Below are 21,600 nucleotides of genomic sequence, written 5' to 3' on the forward strand. Positions count from 1 at the left end.
ATCACTGTGGGCAAGGGAAAGTCAATGGTATATGAAAGTAACAACCCCTCACCTTTCTTGATTAAGCCGAGATTTCCTGCTTCTTTGAAACCACCTTCACAACTCTGTTTTTCCCTAATGTAATAACAATTCTTTGGCCTCCTTTTCTGGACCTCTCCTGTCTCAGTTAAGGGTTTGGTTTGGCTGTATGACATTTTTTAAATGATATGGCTTAATTAATATAGATATTTATATCATTTTAGCAATCAGTCAATAGACGTTCATCCCATGGGTAAGAAGTCCAAGGTTGGGACAGAGGCTCTGCCTCCACCAAGATCCTGGCTCTAATAGATTAGTAATTTCCAGAGGTTAAGGAGGGTGTAGGAGCAGGAGGGGGATGGGTGTGACTATAAAATGCAACACACGGGAACCTGGGGTGGTATCCTGAGAGCATCAATATCAACATCCTTGTTGTGATACCGTCCAATAGTTTTGCAAGATGCTACCATGGGGGAAACCCAGTAAACAGCACGTGGGCATTTCTGTTATTTCTTACAACTGTACGTGAACCTACAGTTCTCTCCGCCAGAGCCTGCTGTGCACACGAGGCCAGCAGTGACCCCAACAGGCAACCATGCTTAGGAGATGCCACTCACCCATTTTCAGTGACAGCCGCGGGCCCAGCCACCAGCCTGGCACCACTCATGGCATTGTGGGGGCTATAGGGGAGTCCTTGCTCTGGGGTGCTTCTAAAAGGTTGTTCAGACAAGAATTTTAGCAGACGTATTCTCTAGTTTTAAAGACTCCATTCCAATAAAAGTTTATTTAAAAACAAACATGCACAAGAAATCTACTTCACAGACTGTGTACAGTCGGCTCAGAGAACACTGATGCTGCTATTACTTAAGTAAGCTGAGTCCCGATTCCCTAATGAGAAATACCTTTTTGGGGCACCTGCTATGTGCCTGGCATTGTGCTTAGGCCTTTCGAGACATTTTCTCATCTCTCTTCACGACACTTCTCCAGGCAAATTCTATTCCTGTCCCCATTTCACAGCTGTGTAAACTGAGGGGGAGCTAGTTAGTTGTCCAAGGTCATACCCTCAAGAGTGGCAGAGCAGGGTGTCAAACCCAAGTTGGTGTAACTGTACCAACTCAGCCACCCTGACTAGGTGTCCTAGAAAAGGGACGGCTGGTTTATAGAGGTCCCTACCCAAGCTGCTGATGGCATCCCACTTAACAGTCCACAGATGCCTGAGATCCCACAACCACAGAGAAAGAGAATAGCCATCAGGTGTAGGGGCCGCCCCAGGAGATTCGTCCACCCTGGGCCAAAAGACTGACTTTAAGCTACCAGGGCAGACCAGAGTTGATGTTTCTGACTTTTAAAATGTAGTCCAGAAGGGCGGGGCGGAATTAAGGGAAACCAGAGCTCTGGCCCTCCTGAAGTAGGCGAGATCAAGTGAGAGAATATTAATAGCTATATTTATTAAGAAGCAAGTGACAAGCCCTGACAGAGATGGATGGCCACCAGGGCTCCACAGCCATCAATAGCCCGAGGACTGAAACGTGATGAGTTCCCAGCTCCACGCTGGAACTCCAAAAATATCGCAGGCTGCTGCCCATTGCAAACCTGGAGCCCACAGGATTTTCTGACCCTGTGAAAGCAAAACGGGCTTCCAGCTGCTTGCTTCAGCCTGGAGGTGTTAAGTAGCAGAATTCTCTCTTTAAAAGTTTCAAATGAGTCAAGGCTTTCCATTTCCCTCAAGCTTGTCAATAACATCTTAAGAAGGAGTAGACTACTCCTTCAGCCTCAAAGGAAAAACTTCCAAGGAAATACAGTTGCCGCTCTCTAATGCAAGGACAGGAAAATGCATTTAAGGCGCAGCAGTGACCTGGGATGTGCTCTCCTGAGCAAGTAGTCATCAGACTCTCACTCCACTGGTTTAGTCGTTATAATCAGGCAGCTACAGATTCCTACCGCTGGTGATCGGAAAACAAACCAACTCAAAACTACCCATTTAACTTGGTTTGCTTTAAAAACAGAACATAATGAAACAAAACCAGCTAGCAGACAAGAAAAACCACAGGCAATAAAAAGCCTAACTTAGAAGGCAGAGGTTTTATTTCAAGTTATTCGACAGGCAGTCAGGAAGGGCTGCCATTTTTATCTGGGTCACTTCTAAGGAGCTTAGCTGGGAAATCAGACAGCTGCAGCCAAGGGGGACAGCCCCACTGGAAACAGAAGAGCGCGGAGGACAAGGCACAGGAGATTTCAGTATTCAGAGAGCTTTGTGAGTTTGAAGTTCTCCAGGCCAAACCAGAAAGGAGATGAAACCACAGCGGATCCTGCCGCGCTCAGAGACAGGATATGGTTCCTCATACAGACACCCAGGTGACCTAAAAGATCCTCCAACCCCAACCCCTGACATCCCCCACAGGCCTTGTGGTAACCACTTGAAGGCTCATAGAATGCTGACACTAGCTGGAGGTGATGTCACATCAAGCTGCTGTTTGTTGTTAACACCCGGTACTGACTGGCTTGTTTAACATACGAATGAGACCCAGGTCAGATACGTTTGGATGTGTCAGGGGAAGAGCCCACCTGCCACCAAACACCACCTCCCTGTTAAATCTTCCTTGTCTCACTTGTAGGATGAAGTCCAGTTGTCAGAGTCCAAGTCATTCATCTATTCACGTGGCAAATATTTGTTGAGCACTTAGTATATGTGGTGGGTGGGCACTGCCAGTGAACCCTGAGCTGGCATTCAAATCCAGGGTTCAAGGCCCCCGCCATGACACCCCCTCTAATAGTCTGCCACCATGAACCCAGTAAGAGCACCGTCCTCCCAGCCCTCCAGGGCCCCTGCACTCCCCCGTGCTCCCTATCAGGGGGCTCGGAGCCCTCCACTGCACTCACCCAGCCCCACCCTTCATTCAAGGCAGCAGCCTGACTCCACCATCAAACTCTGCCCCGCCCCCCAGGAAACAGCGATCTGTCTCCTCCTCCATTTCAATTCCCATGAAATGAAGCAGCCACAACCACTGCTCTCGGTGCTTTTGCTGCCAGGACACACTCTCAGGCCGCACGCAATTAAAGAGGCTGGCGCCATATGCAATTCCTGGCTGCCTGGCAGGCCAACCTCCAATTCCAAAGAGTGTAAAGAAGCATCAGCCGGGGATGGTGAGTTAGCGTATCCAGACCTTGAAGCCAGGCTAATTGAAGCCAATCCTTCACAAACACGAGGCTTTATTTTTGGTAAGCAGCTGCTCACAACACAGCTCACCACTCAGCGGTGGGTCCAGGGCCATCCTGGGGCCGAGGGCTGTGATCTACAGCTTTCCTGCAGTATCAGCCTGCTGTGTCGGATTACGGTTTGTGTTTGCCAAGGGCAGAATGTCTCTTCTCTCTTTGTATCCTCCACGGCACTCAGCACAGGATCCAGGGTTTCCAGTAAGGATCCCTATCCTTCCTTCTTTTCATTTTTCTTTATTACAAAGAAACAATGACGGAGCACCTAATGTGTTCTTTCCTCAAGGGATTGCTCTGTCTCATAACCAACAACCCCCAATAATGCAAGAAACTCTTCTGAATGGTATGTAACAGACTTATATCATTTGAGCATATGGCTATGCCCTAGGTGTTCCAGACATTAACAGTGACGTGCCCTAGAGCAGTAAGTCATTTCTTTTTAGGTCCTCGTGCCACAGCAAGGCAAGGTCCCTACCCCCCACTCCCATATCTGAAATATTAGCAATACCAGGGGCAGGAAGGGAAGGGCTATTAAATTAAATTAAAACCACCCTCAGCAACCGTGAATCCCAGACCCTCCCCTGGGTCCTGCTGTGGCCCTTTCCCCATCGCCCAGGACTCCTGGGGGAAGAACTGGCCCCCCTGGGTGGAGACTGCTCACTGCCTGAGCCCTAAATGCCTACTCAGTCTTGAGGATCTGAAAGAGTTGAACATGACTACAAAAGGCAGTATTTTCAGGAAAACACAGCACTTCTATTTTCAGAAAGTGATACAACATTTAAAAATAATAATGAACAATGAGGTAATTAAAATACCCAGAGACCTAAAATTATAATATGCATCTGGTAAAAGGGTGTATATTACATCCATAAAGGGATTGAAAGTGGTGAAATCAGTAGTTTTTGTTGTAATGGAAGCATTCCCAGTTCCTTGTGTTAAATGACATATTAAGATATTTTGCTCAGTCTCACCCTATGGAAATTAACCATTAATTAATTTAAAGCAAATAGAGTCATTTCACGATCTTGATAAATGTCTAACGTTTTCTTGGGACAATGAATATATGTGTTTCACAAACATCATGATGCCTTAAAAGCAGTTTCAAATATCAAGTATGGACAATTCTTAATAGGAGGCTATGGTACCATCTCCTGGGGCCTCTTTCTTCTAAGTGTAACACTGTAACATGCAAATGGAATGCAGTCTAATTGTCCAATATTCACATAGAAAACCTGTATATAAACCATAACTCTTCTCCCCACGGTAGAGAGCAAGTGTTCCACAAAACTCAGTAAGAAGCATGACCCCAGACTCTGGGGGCTACTAGCAAACAGGTGATAAAGACACAGGCACAAGAATAGAGAAGCAATATCTAAAGAGAAAATGCCCAAAATGCCCATGAATAAAGTTTAGTTGGATAAATCTATCCTATTTAGAATCGCTAATGCCATTCAGAAGACACCAACTCAAAGGTAAGTGTTTCAATGAAATGGTAAATTCGAAGGAACTTTATGAGTTTCCTTTAGAGCAAATTTATGAAAGTTTTTTTTTTCCAGCTTTTCCAATCACATAAAAGGCCTGCACTTCTTTTGGTTCTAAGGGACTTACAGTGCCCAAAAAGAATTATAAGATGCTCACAGGGCTGCTCACTGATTTCTATCAACCAACTCTGAATCAAGAGAGACAGTAAGGCTAGGACTGTTGTTTTGCGGGGGCGGTCCCATGCTAGCATCTGCTCTGCCTCCTGCCCTCAGTGGAAACCCGTTTTTGGGATGGTAGGTCACATGGTCTACTGGGGACTGGGTCTCACTCACATAGAGGGACATAGAGGGGTCTCTTCCCAGCTCTGCTAGGTCATTCAGGAATGAGTAAGTTTTAGGAGACTCATTATTTCTTCAAACTCACAAGAGACTAACCTAGAAACCAGGAAGCCAATCATTTAAAAATATCCTTTTCACAACAGGACATCTTCTCGGAGAATCATCATTCATTCGTTTCTTCAACAAAACTCAACCAACGCTCATGATATCTGAGCACTGGAAATACAGAGTGAATAGGAAACAGTGTGAGCTTTGAAGAGGCTCCCCCTCCAGGGTGGTCTTCCCAAAGTGTGGTCCTCAGAACTTGTGTCAGAACCCCCAATCAGCTTATCAAAATGCAGATTCCTAGGCCACACCCCAGACTCACTCTGAGGGTGGGAATCCAGGAAATTGTACTCTTACAAGCATCCCCGTGATTCTCTTGTAACAAAAGTTTGCGAAGCTTTAGTCTCTTAGGCAAGTCAGGCATGTACGCAAATTATTTCTATCCAGCATATGCTTGGAGAAAAAACAAAACAAAGTTGGGTGATTTCTGGGAACAATATTCTAATACCCTGATGTCCCTATTTCTGCCCTAAAGAAATGCTCCTAAAGAGTCAGAGGTCTTTTTGTGTCTGACCTTCAAGGTGTCAGAGAGTCCTTGACATACCATCTTCCAGATACCCGTTCCAGGCCACTCTCATTGATATGTATGGTTCATGATATTCTACTATTTCTAAGAGTGTCATTTATTTTAGATGTATTTCATAATGGCTGCTTCCTGCTGATACGTAAAGAAGGAGGAAGAGGGGGAAAGTAAAATTGACTTTGTACCTACTATGTGCCAGCCACTGTGTTGGGCACTTAAACATACTACTTCATTTGCTCTCACAACCATCACCCAAGTAGGGCTCATCACTCCCACTTAACAGATGAGCAAACTGTGGTTCAGAAAAATTAAGGAACTTGCCCAAGGCCACACAACTAACAAGTGATGAAGTCAGGCTTCAGCCTCGGCTCTGTCTGTCTCCAACTCCCCCTCCCCATACTCTTTCCATGTGGAGCACTGTCCTTGTATATCCTCAAAAATTACCACAATGCAGGATTTGTGTAAGCAAACCTCATCTGTTATGTACTGGTTGTTTTTAGTTTCCTTCAAGGGGCTTATAGGCGCATCTCTTCCTGGTATGGAAACCACCCAGTTTGTAATTCTGATCTGTAGACGATGATGGTTGGTGAGCTGTAACACCAAGGTCAGGACCTAATGCTGCACTCTACTGAGTTGTAGCACACACGGGCTGGCTTAGCTGTAATCTACCTGCGCTGGGATCGGCAGTCACCCACAGGCAGGCCCGATGGGTTTTACTAACTCTGAGAGCTCTCCAGTGTTGAGCTTCTACTACTGGCATACTGCATCCCTTATCAAACTGTTATTACTTTGAGGACAGAACTACGTTTATCCCTTTTTGTAACTGCTCTCCGTGGTGTATCCCTGACACCTTGTAGGCTGCTCCAGAACATCAGCTTCTTGAAGAGAGGGAGCCCCTTTTTTCATCATTGCAACCCCAGAGCTCAGCACAGTGCTCCACTTCCAAATAATATATGTGGAGTAGATCCCTCACCTTGAAATCAGAACAAGCGTATTCAAATGTAATCAGAAATCTACACTAGCTCTTTTTTCCTAGTAATTCAATTTAATTTTTAAAAGATTTTTCAGAGATTTCTCTATGCTTCCATGTTTTGTTAGGTGACGCAGGATGTCTGAACCCACTTGATTATTTCAGTGTGATTCTAGGAGACTGATTATGTTGGTGACTAAAGAACTGGGCTGAGCCCACCACTGCCCGGTGCCAAGAGAGGGTTCCAGCGAGCAGTGCAGGGGTCCTGGTGACAGGCTAAGAATAAACAAGGAGCCCAGGATTTAAAACCACTATGGGGGAAAAAAATACAGGGGGTCCCTGCCCTTAAAGAGACTTACTCTCTGGTGGGGAAAACTAGACATTCCTAACCATTAGGTGAAGGTTTGAACTAAGGGAACAAGAGGGTTGAGTGTAGGTGGGCAATTCTTAAATCCTAAACTGAGATCCTGCAGTTGTGATGGGAAGGAGCAACTTGTTTTTCCCGCTTTTATTATTTTTTAAAATTAATTTTTATTGGAGTACAGTTGCTTTACAATGTTGTGTTAGTTTCTGCTGTACAGCAAAGTGAATCAGCTACACATATACATATATCCCCTCCTTTTTGTGAAGGAGCAACTTTTGAAATCATCAAGCAGAAGCATAATTGATATCCTAAGAGTTTAGGGTTCCCTGAATAGGAAACTTCTCTTTTATTCCTTCTGAATCTCCTCCTCACCCCTAGTGAGACAGTAAAGCACACAGAAGGCGTTTCATAAATGCTTTGCTAACAAGAGGACTGTCTCACAGCAGTAATAAGAAATCCAAGGCAAGCCATTATTAGAAGGAGCAGGACTTCGGAGATAAAGTCTCAGCCTTGTAAACTGTAATGCAGCAACAATTTTGGAAGTGCAGCTGCTCCAGCTCCATCCATTGAATTAAATTGAGTTCTAGGGAGCAGGAAGGAGACCTCTGAGAGAACTGCTCTCAGTAACCCATAAACAGGCACCAGTCGGTGCTTCTATATTAAATTAGAGCTTAGAAACAAAGAAGCCAAGCCAAGCCTGAGTGATGGGCCAGCAAACTTTAAATATCTAATTAAAGATCACAAGTGTCTTCCAAGAATGAGGACTTGGTTGTTTTTTCTCCTTAAGCCTGTCAGCCTGAACATACCTTAAAACAAACAGATTTTGGTTTTGTAATATTGAGTTTCGTTCATGCATTTTTCTCCACCAACATACAAAAAAATTGCAGTTTCCAAAGGTAGAAGCAGCCAAAATTTTACAGCTACACCATTTTTGGACTTCAGAATAATACCGTTGAGCAGAACAGATTTTCTAACACCATTTTGCCAGGAGTACTGGACACAAACAAAAACACTCTCAGAAAAACACTGTCTTTTCCTATTACCTGAAATTCACTCCTTTTTTCCCCATTTAAAAAAAATTGAAGTATAGTTGATTTACAATGCCAGGCGTACAGCAAAGTGATTCAGTTATACTATACATATATGTGTGTGTATATGCTTTTTCAGATACTTTTCCATTATAGGTTATTACAAGGTATTGAATATAGTTCCCTGTGCTGTACAGTAAGTCCTTGTTGTTTATCTATTTTGTATATAGTCATGTGTATCTGTTAATCCCAAATTCCTAATTGATCCCTCCCCGACCCTTTCCCCCTTGGTAACCATAAGTGTGTTTTCAATGTTTTTGAGTCTATTTCTGTTCTGCAAATAAGTTCATTTGTATCCGTTTTTTAGATTCCACATATAAGTGATATCATATTTGTCTTTCTCTGACTTACTTCACTTAGTATGATAATCTCTAGGTCCATCCATGTTGCTGCAAATGGCATTATTTCATTCTTTTTATGTCTGAGTAATATTCCATCATATATATGTACCACATCTTCTTTAGCCATTCGTCTGTCAATGGACATTTAGGTTGCTTCCCTGTCTTGCCTATTGTAAATAGTTGTGCTATGAACATTGGAGTAGATGTATCTTTTCAAATTAGAGTTTTCATCTTTTCCAAAACTCACTCCTTTTTACTTATTCATTGCAGTCTTTCTCTTATCCCATGAGCAAAATATGGTGATGAGCACACTGCACCCTATTTGCCGCTTCTGCTCAAGGAGCAGAGGCTGGCCAGCATGCTGGGCTGAGCTGGCCGAGGGGAGCCCAGGCTCAGAAGGAAGAGGCGATCACAGATCTACTAATGATGGCTGATGGCGGGAGACGGGGCTAGAAGTGAAAGGTGTTGAGCTGCCCAACCCTGATCTGGAACCATGAGGGGGTCCTGAGGTGTGGGTTGTGGTTGTATATAGGAAACACGCTAAAGTTAAGACTGTCCCTCAAGTGTCTGCATCTGCCTCTTCTTCTTCCTTCCCCTCCCTCCTCCTCCCCTCCCCTTCCTCCTCCTCTGGTATAAGATACCAGCTCTGGCTTGAAGTGGGAGCTCAGAGCTCCAACCACGGCCATCAGCCTGGGTGCTCATCCTATCGCTGGATGTGTTGCATTCTCAATTCTGAAGAGCCTGGCATGGAAAATGAGCCCACTGTCAGCTTCACCGATGAGTCCGGATTTCGAGCTAGCCACATCAATGCCAAAATTATTGACTTTTGTTTAGGCTGATGACAGGCCCTCAGTGAAAAATTTTACTCTAATGTGATTTTCTCAGTCCATACTTACTATTTCAGTTTGATTAAATTTTTGAGGACAAAACAGGAAGAGAAAAACCAAAGTAAAAGATGAGGTCTGCTCCGAACCCTAGAGATCAGAAGCCTTTTTCTTTCCTGAGAGGGAGCCCCCAGACCACTACGTAGACCCCTCACTCTGGGCCCACAAGGCTTTCCTAACTTAAGGAGCAGCTTCCCATGGAATTAGGACTGTACCCCTTAAAGATACAGTCCCTGGAAAGGACCAGCAGTTAAAGTTCCTTCCCAAGTCAGCAATAACCCAGCTCCCATGCAGAACAATCCATCCCATCCAGTCAAGAAAGCTTCTGAGAACTGAAAATTACCATGTCCAACTGACAAATATTCCTGCACCATTCACACCTCTCACTGCGCCCAATCTGACAGTAGGGAAGTGGGGGAAAGTCATGCTCAGAAAGGGCCCCGCAGTATAATCCTATGTACCACTGCTAGTAGATGAACAGGTGCTCCTGATTTCCTCTAGAAAGGTCCTGATCACCTACCCTTAATATAAACCTTGGAAATGGATCCACCTCCAATCGGGACGCAGCTAATCAGTACAGTATTCACTTTCTACTTCCAAATTCCGATTCCCATCCATCCCTATGCATGCGAATAAACTGGTTAGTATCATAACTAGTCTGAAAATGCTCACTATCCTGTTGGATTATTTTACTTTCTAGAGCCAATGTCTACAATAAAAGCCCACTTGGAATCCTAAAAGGAAACTAATATTAATTGAATGTCAATTTTGTACTAAACATTACCATGGGTGTTATATGCCTTAATTCCCCCAACAATCATATGAGGTAAATGTTATTTTTCCCATTTTTACAGCTAAGAGAACATAGCTCAGAAAGGTGAGGTAACTTACCTAAAGTCACACAAGTAGTTAGTGGCAAAACTAACTAGGGTTTGAATCCAGGTTTGACTCCAAAGTTGATTCACTTTCCAGCAAACACTGTTTGCCAGAGCCAAAAAAAGAATCATGCAAGAACAAAACATTGTGAGAGCTTGCATTATTGTTTAGCAAATATTCATTTCCCTCCCCATCTCAGTGTGAGTGAAGTAGATGTCCTCATCTGCTTGATGTGGACTTGGTCATGTCATTTGCTTTGGCCAACAGAATATTAGTGGGTGTGACATGAGCAGAGGCCTTAAGTAGGGCTGCATGCCTCGGCTTGGCGCTTGTGCACACGGCTCATGCTGACTGCCACAACAGAAATATATCCCGGAGAGCACTAGTTAAAGGAGGACACGTCCCTCCTCAATTAATCAATCTGCAGTTGACCTGTAGACCTGTGATCAAGAAATAATGGCGGAAGTATTACTAATTTGATGAAAACTATAAACCAGCAGGTCCAAGAAGCTCAATGAACCCCAAGTACAAGACACAGCCGTCAGGATTGGAGGGGAGACTCAGTGGCAGGCTTTGCTCTTGAAAAGAAATGGTGAGAAGCTTCAGGAGGCAAAAGGGAGAAACAGAAGGGAGGAGCCAGGGAGGATGTATGTCACTCTTTCCTCTTCCAGTGGCTCAGCAGCAGCTATTAAAATATCACCTAATGGGGACTTCCCTGGTGGTCCAGCAGTTAAGACTCCACACTCCCAATGCAGGGGCCAGGGTTTGATCCCTGGTCATGGAACTAGATCCTGCGTGCATGCCACAACTGAAAGATTCCCACATGCCACGACTAAAAAGATCCTGCATGCCACGACTAAAAAGATCCTGCCTGCCACAACTAAAGATTCTGCATGCCACAACTAAGACCCGGTGCAGCCAAATAAATATTTTTTAAAAAAATCACACCTAATGAAGAGTATGCGAGGAGGATGGTGGGAGGGAATAAAGAGAGGAGCTGAATTTTCATCCAGACTAGCACGGAAAAACCAGACACAGCGCCAGGCAAACAAAGGATCCCAGAGGGCAAGGAGAATAGAAGGGTATTCCCCCTCCCCTAAGAGTTCTCAGAAATCCAGGGGAAGGTCTTCGGACAGCACCTGGCCACAGAATCAGAGGTGAGAGGCAATTTACTCTTGACTCCTGAGGTGGGCAGGCGCCACCATCTGCACAAGTGCTCAGCGGGGCTGACGCAGTAGGTGCCATGAACCTTAGTCCTCTTCCTGTCCTCTCTCTAAACATTCCTGACAGCTAGAGAAAACTGCCCATGAACTCTTAGGAAGTAAGGTAGAAAAAAATTTTAACGTAATGCACTATTTAATGTACCACCCTAAGTAGCACACATTGCCTATGTCAAAACCCTGGAAAAGCTTTCTATCACCCAAAAAGAGCAGTCCTGAGAAAAACGAGCAAACAGGAAAAAATTCAATCTGGGGGGGAAATTCTTCCAAGTACATATAAGAATCCAAAGCAAGCACAGAATAAAGAAATGATTGTACACGATATATCTATTGCTGTCTTTGCAAGGAAGCAAGAAACAAGACAAAATTGTTCTCAGCCTACAACTACTTTTTGCTATCTGATGGGAAGAGGATGATGTAAGGATTTGCCCCAAAATATGAGGCCTAAAAGTTCATTAAAATTCACACATAATTAACTTATTTTTAGTTACTATTACAATTCATTTATCAAACCCATTACAAGAAATGCAGATTCCTACAAATATCTATTTATCAACAAGTATCACACATCAAAATTAAATGAAATAAGAACTTGTAGCTATGCATTTATCTAAGTTATCCAGTCTCCACTAATCTGAGTTGGAGTAGTCCAAAGGACTTCGGAAACTTTAGAGAATAATTATAGCCTTTAAAATCTTGAATTGATAATGGGCACAAAGGCAATATAATTGGTCCAAATTTTTAAAGGCTTTTTAATACATTGGCAAGGAAAGCTGTAGTAAGCAAACTGCTGATACAACGCAATCTTTTTTTTTTTAACATCTTTATTGGAGTATAATTGCTTTACAATGGTGTGTTAGTTTCTGCTGTATAACAAAGTGAATCAGCTATACATATACATATATCCCCATATCTCCTCCCTCTTGCATCTCCCTCCCACACTCCCTATCCCACCCCTCTAGGTAGTCACAAAGTACCGAGCTGATCTCCCTGTGCTATGCGGCTGCTTCCCACTAGCTATCTATTTTACATTTGGTAGTGTATATATGTCAGTGCTACTCTCTCACTTCGTCCCAGCTTACCCTTCCCCCTTCCCGTATCCTCAAGTCCATTCTCCATTCTCTACGTCTGCATCATTATTCCTGTCCTGCCCCTAGGTACTTCATAACCATTTTTTTCTTTTTTAGATTCCATATATATGTGTTAGCATATGGTATTTGTTTTCCTCTTTCTGACTTACTTCACTCTGTATGACAGACTCTAGGTCCATCAACCTCACTACAAATAACTCAATTTCATTTCTTTTTATGGCTGAGTAATATTCCATTGTATATACGTGCCACATCTTCTTTATCCATTCATCTGTCGATGGATACTTAGGTTGCTTCCATGTCCTGGATATTGTATATAGAGCTGCAATGAACATTACGGTACATGACTCTTTTTGAATTATGGTTTTCTCAGGGTATATGCCCAGTAGTAGGATTGCTGGGTTGTATGGTAGTTCTATTTTTAGTTTCTTAAGGAACTCCATAATGTTCTCCATAGGGGCTGTATCAATTTACATTCCCACTAACAGTGCAAGAGGGTTCCTTTTTCTCCACACCCTCTCCAGCATTTATTGTTTGTAGATTTTTTGATGATGGCCATTCTGACTGGTGTGAGTTGATACCTCATTGTAGTTTTGATTTGCATTTCTCTAATGATTAGTGATGCTGAGCATTCTTTCATGTGGTTGTTGGCTGTTTGTATATCTTCTTTGGAGAAATGTCTATTTAGGTCTTCTGTCAATTTTTGGATTGGGTTGTTTGTTTTTTTGATATTGAGCTGCATGAGCTACTTATAAATTTTGGAGATTAGTCCTTTGTCAGTTGCTTCATTTGCAAATATTTTCTCCCATTCTGAGGGCTGTCTTTTCGCCTTGTTTATGGTTTCCTTTGATGTGCAAAAGCCTTTAAGTTTCATTAGGTCCCATTTGTTTATTTTTGTTTGTATTTCCATTTCTCTAGGAGGTGGGTCAAAAAGGATCTTGCTGTGATTTATGTCCTAGAATGTTCTGCCTAGGTTTTCCTCTAAGAGTTTTATAGTGTCTGGCCTTACATTTAGGTCTTTAATCCATTTGGAGTTTATTTTTGTGTATGGTGTTAGGGAGTGTTCTGATTTCATTCTTTTACATGTAGCTGTCCAGTTTTCCCAGCACCACTTATTGAAGAGGCTGTCTTTTCTCCATTGTATAGTCTTGCCTCCTTTATCAAAGATAAGGTGACCATAGGTGTGTGGGTTTATCTCTGGGCTTTCTATCCTCTTCCATTGATCTATATTTCTGTTTTTGTGCCAGTACCATACTGTCTTGATTACTGTAGCTTTGTAGTATAGTCTGAAGTCAGAGAGCCTGATTCCTCCAGCTCCGTTTTTCTTTCTCAAAATTGCCTTGGCTACTCGGGGTCTTTTGTGTTTCCATACAAATTGTGAAATTTTTTGTTCTAGTTCTGTGAAAAATGCCATTGGTAGTTTGATAGGGATTGCATTGAATCTGGAGATTGCTTTGGGTAGTATAGTCATTTTCACAATATTGAATCTTCCAATCCAAGAACATGGTATATCTCTCCATCTGTTTGTATCATCTTTAATTTCTTTCATCAGTGGCTTATAGTTTTCTGTATACAGGTCTTTTGTCTCCAGAGGTAGGTTTATTCCTAGGTATCTTATTCTTTTTGTTGCAATGGTAAATGGGAGGGTTTCCTTAATTTCTCTTTCAGATTTTTCATCATTGGTGTACAGAAATGCAAGAGATTTCTGTGCATTAATTTTGTATCTTGCTACTTTACGAAATTCATTGATTAGCTCTAGTAGTTTTCTGGTAGCATCTTTAGGATTCTCTATGTATAGTATCATGCCATCTGCAAACAGTGACAGCTTTACTTCTTCTTTTCCTATTTGGATTCCTTTTATTTCTTTTTCTTCTCTGACTGCTGTGGCTATAACTTCCAAAACTATGTTGAATAATAGTGGTGAGAGTGGGCAACCTTGTCTTGCTCCTGATCTTAGTGGAAATGGTTTCAGTTTTTGACCACTGAGAACGATGTTGGCTGTGGGTTTGTCATATATGGCCTTTATTATGTTGAGGTAAGTTCCCTCTATGCTTACTTTCTGGAGGGTTTCTATCATAAATGGGTGTTGAATTTTGTGAAAAGCTTTTTCTGCATCTTTTGAGATGATCATACGGTTTTCCTCCTTCAATTTGTTAATATGGTGTATCACATTGATTGATTTGCATATATTGAAGAATCCTTGCATTCCTGGGATAAACCCCACTTGATCATGGTGTATGATCCTTTTAATGTGTTGTTGGATTCTGTTTGCTAGTATTTTGTTGAGGATTTTTGCACCTATGTTCATCAGTGATATTGGCCTGTAGTTTTCTTTCTTTGTCATATCTTGCTCCCAAAGTCCACTGCCTCAATTTAGGATGATTCGTTGTCTATTCAGGTATTCCACAGATGCAGGGTACATCAGGTTGATTGTGGAGATTTTATCTGCTGCTCCTGAGGCTGCTGGGAGAGATTTCCCTTTCTCTTCTTCGTTCGCACAACTCCTGGGGTTCAGCTTTGGATTTGGCGCCGCCTCTGCATGTAGGTCACCTGAGGGCGTCTGTTCTCTGCTCAGACAGGACGGGGTTAAAGGAGCAGCTGATTAGGGGGCTCTGGCTCATTCAGGCCTGGAGGAGGGAGGGGTATGGAATGCGGGGCCAGCCTGGGGCGGCAGAGGCCGGCATGACGTTGCACCAGCCTGAGGCGTGCTGTGAGTTCTCCTGGGGAAGTTGTCCCTGGATCTCAGGACCCTGGCAGTGGCGGGCTGCAGAGGCTCCTGGGAGGGGAGGTGTGGAGAGTGACCTGTGCTTGCACACAGGCTTCTTGGTGGCTGCAGCAGCAGCCTTAGCGTCCCATGCCCATCTCTGGGGTCCGCGCTGATAGCCGCGGCTCGCGCCCATCTCTGGAGCTCATCTAGGCAGTGCTCTGAATCCCCTCTCCTCGCACACCCCGAAACTATGGTCTCTTGCCTCTTCGGCAGCTCCAGACTTTTTCCCGGACTCCCTCCCATCTAGCCGTTGCGCACTAGCCCCCTTCAGGCTGTGTTCACACAGCCAACACCAGTCCTCTCCCTGGGATCCGACCTCCGAAGCCGGAGCCTCAGCTCCCAGCCCCCGCCCGCCCCGGTGGGTGAGCAGACAAGCCTCTCGGGCTGGTAAGTGCTGGTCGGCACCGATCCTCTGTGCGGGAATCTCTCCGCTTTGCCCTCCGCACCCCTTTGCTGCGCTCTCCTTCGTGGCTCCGAAGCTTCCCCCTCCCCCGCCACTCCTGTCTCTGCCAGTGAAGGGGCTTCCTAGTGTGTGGAAACCTTTCCGCCTTCACAGCTCCCTCCCACTGGTGCAGGTCCTGTCCCTATTCTATTGTCTGTTTTTTCTTTTCTCTTTTGCCCTACCCAGGTACGTGGGGAGTTTCTTGCCTTTTGGGAAGTCTGAGGTCTTCTGCCAGCGTTCAGTAGGTGTTCTGTAGGAGTTGTTCCACATGTAGATGTATTTCTGATGTATTTGTGGGGAAGAAGGCGATCTCCAGGTCTCACTCCTCTGCCATCTTGAAGGTCTCCTCACAACTCAGTCTTTTATTTGCTTTCAAATTATATCACTCACCTACCCAACTCTATACTAAGAAACAGGGTAGGGGAGGAGTGGAGAAAAGAAAAAAGAGAAAGGAAAATGTATTGGGGGCAAAAAATAAAAAGCTTTAAAAGCCAGTGTATATTATGAGAAAAAGCGTGTGTTGAATAAGACAACACAGAAACCAAGAATACATGTGCTCACATGTGTGTGTGTTGAAAAAGTGTGTGTTGAATAAGACAGCACAGAAACCGAGAATATACGTGCTCACCACTTAGAATATTCAGTCCAGCAATACACAAAATGAAGGTTTATTCGGATAACATCAAACCCATTTTTCACATCTACAGTAAATACACAGGGCAGATACAGAAACAACTTGGATGTCAAAAGGTCATTACCAATCAAGAGTAAAGTGCGACAGGGCAATGAAGCAGAGTAGATGGCCCAGGGCAAGCTCATCACATACAGGAATGTAATATTGATATATTGCAAAGGAATCCACATACATCACCGGAGAAAGAAAGGTTCATAAGTGAATGGTGTGAATATCTTTTTTGGTGTTGTATTTCCTTCTGTACTTTAGACTTCTGGGGGAGATAGATTTCTAGTAGTAAAAATACCGGATCAACATGATTAAACATTTTGGGGTAATCTCTCACACTGAGATGCTTTCCAAAAAAAGTTTTAAGACAATATAAGTCACATCAGCAGTGTATATGGAATACCCATTTCACTGAACCTGAATTAGCAAAACAATAATATCTCACTGTTTCCAGCTGAATTTGCTTTGATAAAGAAATTAATGTCAATTAGTAGCGAACAGTAGTGAAATTGAACATTTTTGTATTTAACTTCTTTCGCCCATTTATCAGTTGGGGTCTGCCAACTTGGTTCAGAAAGGCAAGAGGGAGAGCATCACAAACTATCACCCAGAGAAAACTTATTTGCAGGAACCACTCTCAGTAACAGCAAAGAAGAGTGCCTTTAGCCATGAAGCATAGCCCCTTCCCCACCCCATCTCCCATATGAACCACCAGCAGATACCTATCTTGTGTCCTTTCAGTGGTGAATAATAAAGAGGAAGCCAGCACATAGCATCCAAAGAAGAACATGAGAAAAAAATGAGGGAAAGAGCAGCAAAATTATCAAGAGATGAATAACACTCACTAAAAACGTTATCAGGGAATACATGAAAATTATGATCCAATATTTCACAATGAATTTAAAAATATATATGAAGCTATCATCTCCTTGAAGGAAGAAAACAAAGCAGACATGCAAAAACTCAAGAATGTGATGGCAAGACAACAGGAAGAGATGAAATATGAAAAAGTCAGGAAAGAAGAAAAAAAATCACAGAAATTAAGATGAAAACGGTGGGAAATCAACAAAGAAAATATATGCTGGAACTCACTATAAGAAACTAGACAAGGCAAACACAAGCAGAAATAAAGTATTCTAAAACATTAGAGAGAAAATAATAGGAGACAGTCAACGGAGAGCTATCATACTTTATACATAAAGTGAGTCACCAAAGAAGAAAACCAGCCTGGCACAACGGTTAAGAAAATGAAGTGTTTGACTTCATGTCAATGAAGTGAATGTGAATTTGGACAAGTTTCTTAACCACTTTCTTTCTTGGTTTCCCCATCACTAAAATGAGGATAATGTTAGTACCTACTCCATAGGGCTGTTAGGAAGTTTAAGTGGGTTAAAATTTGAAAAGCGGCTGGAACAGTGCCTGGCATATTCCAAGCAATGTCCAAGTGTTTGTTAAATTTAAAAATAGTAATAAATAAAACAACGGAGCAGAAGAAGTATTTTAAAGTATAATTCAAGGAAACTTGCCTGAAATAGAAGTCTTAGATGTTCATATTAAAGGGCACACTACATACCAGGGAATATCAACCACAGCAGTCAACGTTGAGACATATCCTAGGACTTAATGGATTTAAAGATTAAAAAAAAGAATCCTTTGGAGCAAAATGGCTGAATAAGATATCCCTTGGGGGCTTCCCTGGTGGCGCAGTGGTTGAGAATCTGCCTGCCAATGCAGGGGACACGGGTGCGAGCCCTGGTCTGGGAAGATCCCACATGGCGCGGAGCAACTAAGCCCGTGAGCCACAACTACTGAGCCTGTGCGTCTGGAGCCTGTGCTCCGCAACAAGAGAGGCCGTAACAGTGAGAGTCCCGCGCACCGCGATGAAGAGTGGTCCCCACTTGCCGCAACTGGAGAAAGCCCTCGCACAGAAACGAAGACCCAACACAGCCAAAAAATAAATAAATAAATAAATAAATAAAATAAAATAAAAAAAAGATATCCCTTGATCATATCCCTGCCTCAACAACAATAATTTGGCATCCACCCACGGACAAAAGTGCCTTCATAGGAGCTTTGGGATCCAGGTAGGAGATTGTGAAGTCCAAGACCAAGGAGAGGTGTTTTGAGAAGGCAGGTCTGCCCCATGCTGCTGACTTACCAACTATGCTCCCCGCTACAGAAACAGAAACAGCTTTGCGCCCCTGAGGACTTGACTACAGCCCTGTTTGGCTTGGTCCTGTCTCCAGCACCATATGCCAAAGGACCCAGGAGGAGCCATGTTCACCCGAGCATCAGGTAATAGACATACAGCCCTCGGTCCCAGCTGTGGACCCTGAACTGGCCCGTGAACCAGTTCCAGCCCCTCTTGGCCACAGTCTGGGAGCCCCTGGAGGTAAGCCCCCAAACTCAGTCAGACTGTAGATTCTGAATAGGCCCTGTAATTGGGCTCCAGCCCATCCCAGCCATTGTCCACAGTCTTGCTGGCACAGGGATCCTGCAGGAGACATACCTGTCTATACCCCCAGAGATCCAGAAAGGGCCCCATACTTGCCTCTAACCCCCTCACAGCCTCCGTCTGCCAGCAGTCCTTAGGGTCCAGGGCCCCAGTGGGAGACACTCCAGTCTGAACCCCCAGAAGGGCCCTGTACTGGGCTCCAACCTCAACACAGCTTCAGTCCACCAGCAGACCTGCCAGCAAGGGACCCAGTAGTACACACTACTGTCTGTGCTCCAAGAGACTCTGAAAAGGACCTATACTCAGTTCCAGGCCCTCCCAGCCTCAGTCCACACCACTGAGCCCAACCTGCCCAGGGACCTGGTGGGAGACATATGCATCTGTGCCTCCAGGGCCAGGTCTGCAGACCTCAAACATGGCTATAGAATCTCAAACAACCCTGGGGCCCCATTCCAGCCCCTCCCAGACATGGTCCAGGGCCAGTCCTGCCCACCTAGGGGCTCATCCAGTGACCAGGCATCAGTCCTCCCAGGGATCTAGTGGGAGCCATGCCCCCTGCACACCTAGTAATAGACCTGCTGTCTAAGGACCCAACTGTGGAACCTGAAGAGGATCCTTATCCCAGAACACCCTACTGAACAAGGTACTGGAGGCAGTCCCATTCACCGAGAGACCAGACAGGATGCATACCTGTCCCAGCCCCTGATAACAAGCCTGCCAACTGAAGATCCCACTAGAGACCCAGCAATAGCCATATAACTGGGTCTAACCCAGCACAACTGAGATTCCAGAGGTAGTCCATCAGCCCAGGGAACAGACAGGAGAAGATTTTTACCTATGGAAACCAGTCTGTAAAGACTGGAAGAAGTGTATGCTTCTTCAAATGTACAGATACCAGTGCAAGGCTACATGAATCATTAAGAATCAGGCAAAGATGACACCATCAAAGGAATTAATAAAGTTCCAGTAACTGACCCCAAAGAAATGGAGATCTACAGATTACTTGAAAAAGAATTCAAAATAATCATCTTAAAGAAACTCAGTGAAATGCAAGAACACAGATAACTAAACAAAAATCAGGAAAACAATGCATGAACAAAATGAGTTTAATAAAGAAATAGAAACCATAAAAAAGAACCAAAACAGAAATCCTGAACCTGAAGAATACAATGTCAGAACTGAAAAATTCAATAGAGAGCCTCAACAACAGACTTGATGGTGAAGCAGAATCAGAAAACTTGAAGACAGATCATTTGAAATTAGCCGATTAGAAGAACAAAAAGGAAAAAGAATGAAAAAGAGTGAAGAAAACCTGTATGAATTATGGGACACCTTCAAGCAAATGAATATTCACAACATAGGAGTCCCAGAAGGAAAAGACAGAAAGGGGCAGAAAGATTATTTAAAGAAATAATAGCTGAAAACTTCCCAAATCTAGAAAGGGATATGGACATCTAAGTAGAAGAATCTCAAAGGACCCCAAGCAAGACCAACCCAAAGAAGATCACTCTGAGACACACTATCATCAAAATGTAAAAAGTCAAAGACAAAGAGAAAATTTTGAAAGCAGCAAGAGAAAAATGACTTATCATGAACAAGGGAACCCCATAAGGCTATAAGCAGATTTCTCTGCAGAAAGTCTGCAGGCCATGAGGGAATGGGATGATATGAAATATTCAAAGTGCTCAAAGCAAAAAACTGCCAACCAAGAAAACTATACCCAGCAAAACTGTCCTTCAGAAATGAAGGAGAGATAAAGAATTTCACAGACAAACAAAAGCTAAGGAAGTTCATCATCACTACATCTACCTTACAGAAATGCTAAAGGGAGTTGAAATGAAAGGATGCTAAGTAACAACTTAAAAATACATAAAAGTATAAAACTCACTGGTAAAGGTAATTATATAGTTCAATTCAGAATACCCAAACACTGTAATGGTGGTGTGTAAATCACTTTTATCTCTAGCACAGAAGTTAAACAATAATATTAAAAACAACTATAATAAGCTACAATAATAAATAAGCTACAATATGTATAAGCTATAATTATATACAGTATATAAGCTACAATAATTTGTTAATGGATGCACAAGATTAAAAAGATCAATAGCATAAAATGTGGGGAGGAGAGAGTAAAAGAGTAGTGGTTTTGTATGCAATTGAAAGTAAGTTGTTATCAGCTTAAAATAGACTGTTATATCTACAAGATGTTTTATGTAAGCCTTGTGGTAGCCACACATATACAAAAAATACAACAAAAACCTTTAGTAGTTACACAAAAAATAAAGATAAAGGAATTAAAGCATACCATTACAAAAAATAAATCACAAAGGAAGACAGTAAGAGAGGAAGAAAGGAACAAAATAACTAAAAAAGTCATAAAATAACATAATGGTAACAGTAAGTCCTTATCTATCAATAATTACATTAAATGTAAATGGACTAAGTTCTCCAATCAAAAGACACAAAGTGGCTGAATGGATAAAAAAAACATACAACAACATGCTGCCTATAGGAGACTCACTTTAGCTTTAAGGACACACATAGGTTGAAAGTGAAGGGATGAAAAAAGATGTTCCATGCAAATGGTAACCAAAGGAGAGCAGAAGTGGCTATACTTATATCAGATAAAATAGCCTTTCAATTAAAACTGGTCACAAGAGACAAAGAAGGTCGCTATATAAAAAGGGACCAAGTGATAAAGGGACCAAGTCATTAAGAGGATATAACAATTGTAGATA

General features: G+C 43.1%; 1 protein-coding gene across 1 annotated transcript in view; it reads right to left on the bottom strand.

Moving 5' to 3' along the window:
- Positions 1 to 21,600, bottom strand: part of VWA3B (von Willebrand factor A domain containing 3B) — a 210,705-nt gene that overhangs the window by 131,041 nt on the left and 58,064 nt on the right. The gene's annotated exons all lie outside the window — the stretch shown is intronic.

This window comes from Balaenoptera ricei, chromosome 13 (genome assembly GCF_028023285.1).
Source record: "Balaenoptera ricei isolate mBalRic1 chromosome 13, mBalRic1.hap2, whole genome shotgun sequence".
Classification (NCBI taxonomy): domain Eukaryota; kingdom Metazoa; phylum Chordata; class Mammalia; order Artiodactyla; family Balaenopteridae; genus Balaenoptera; species Balaenoptera ricei.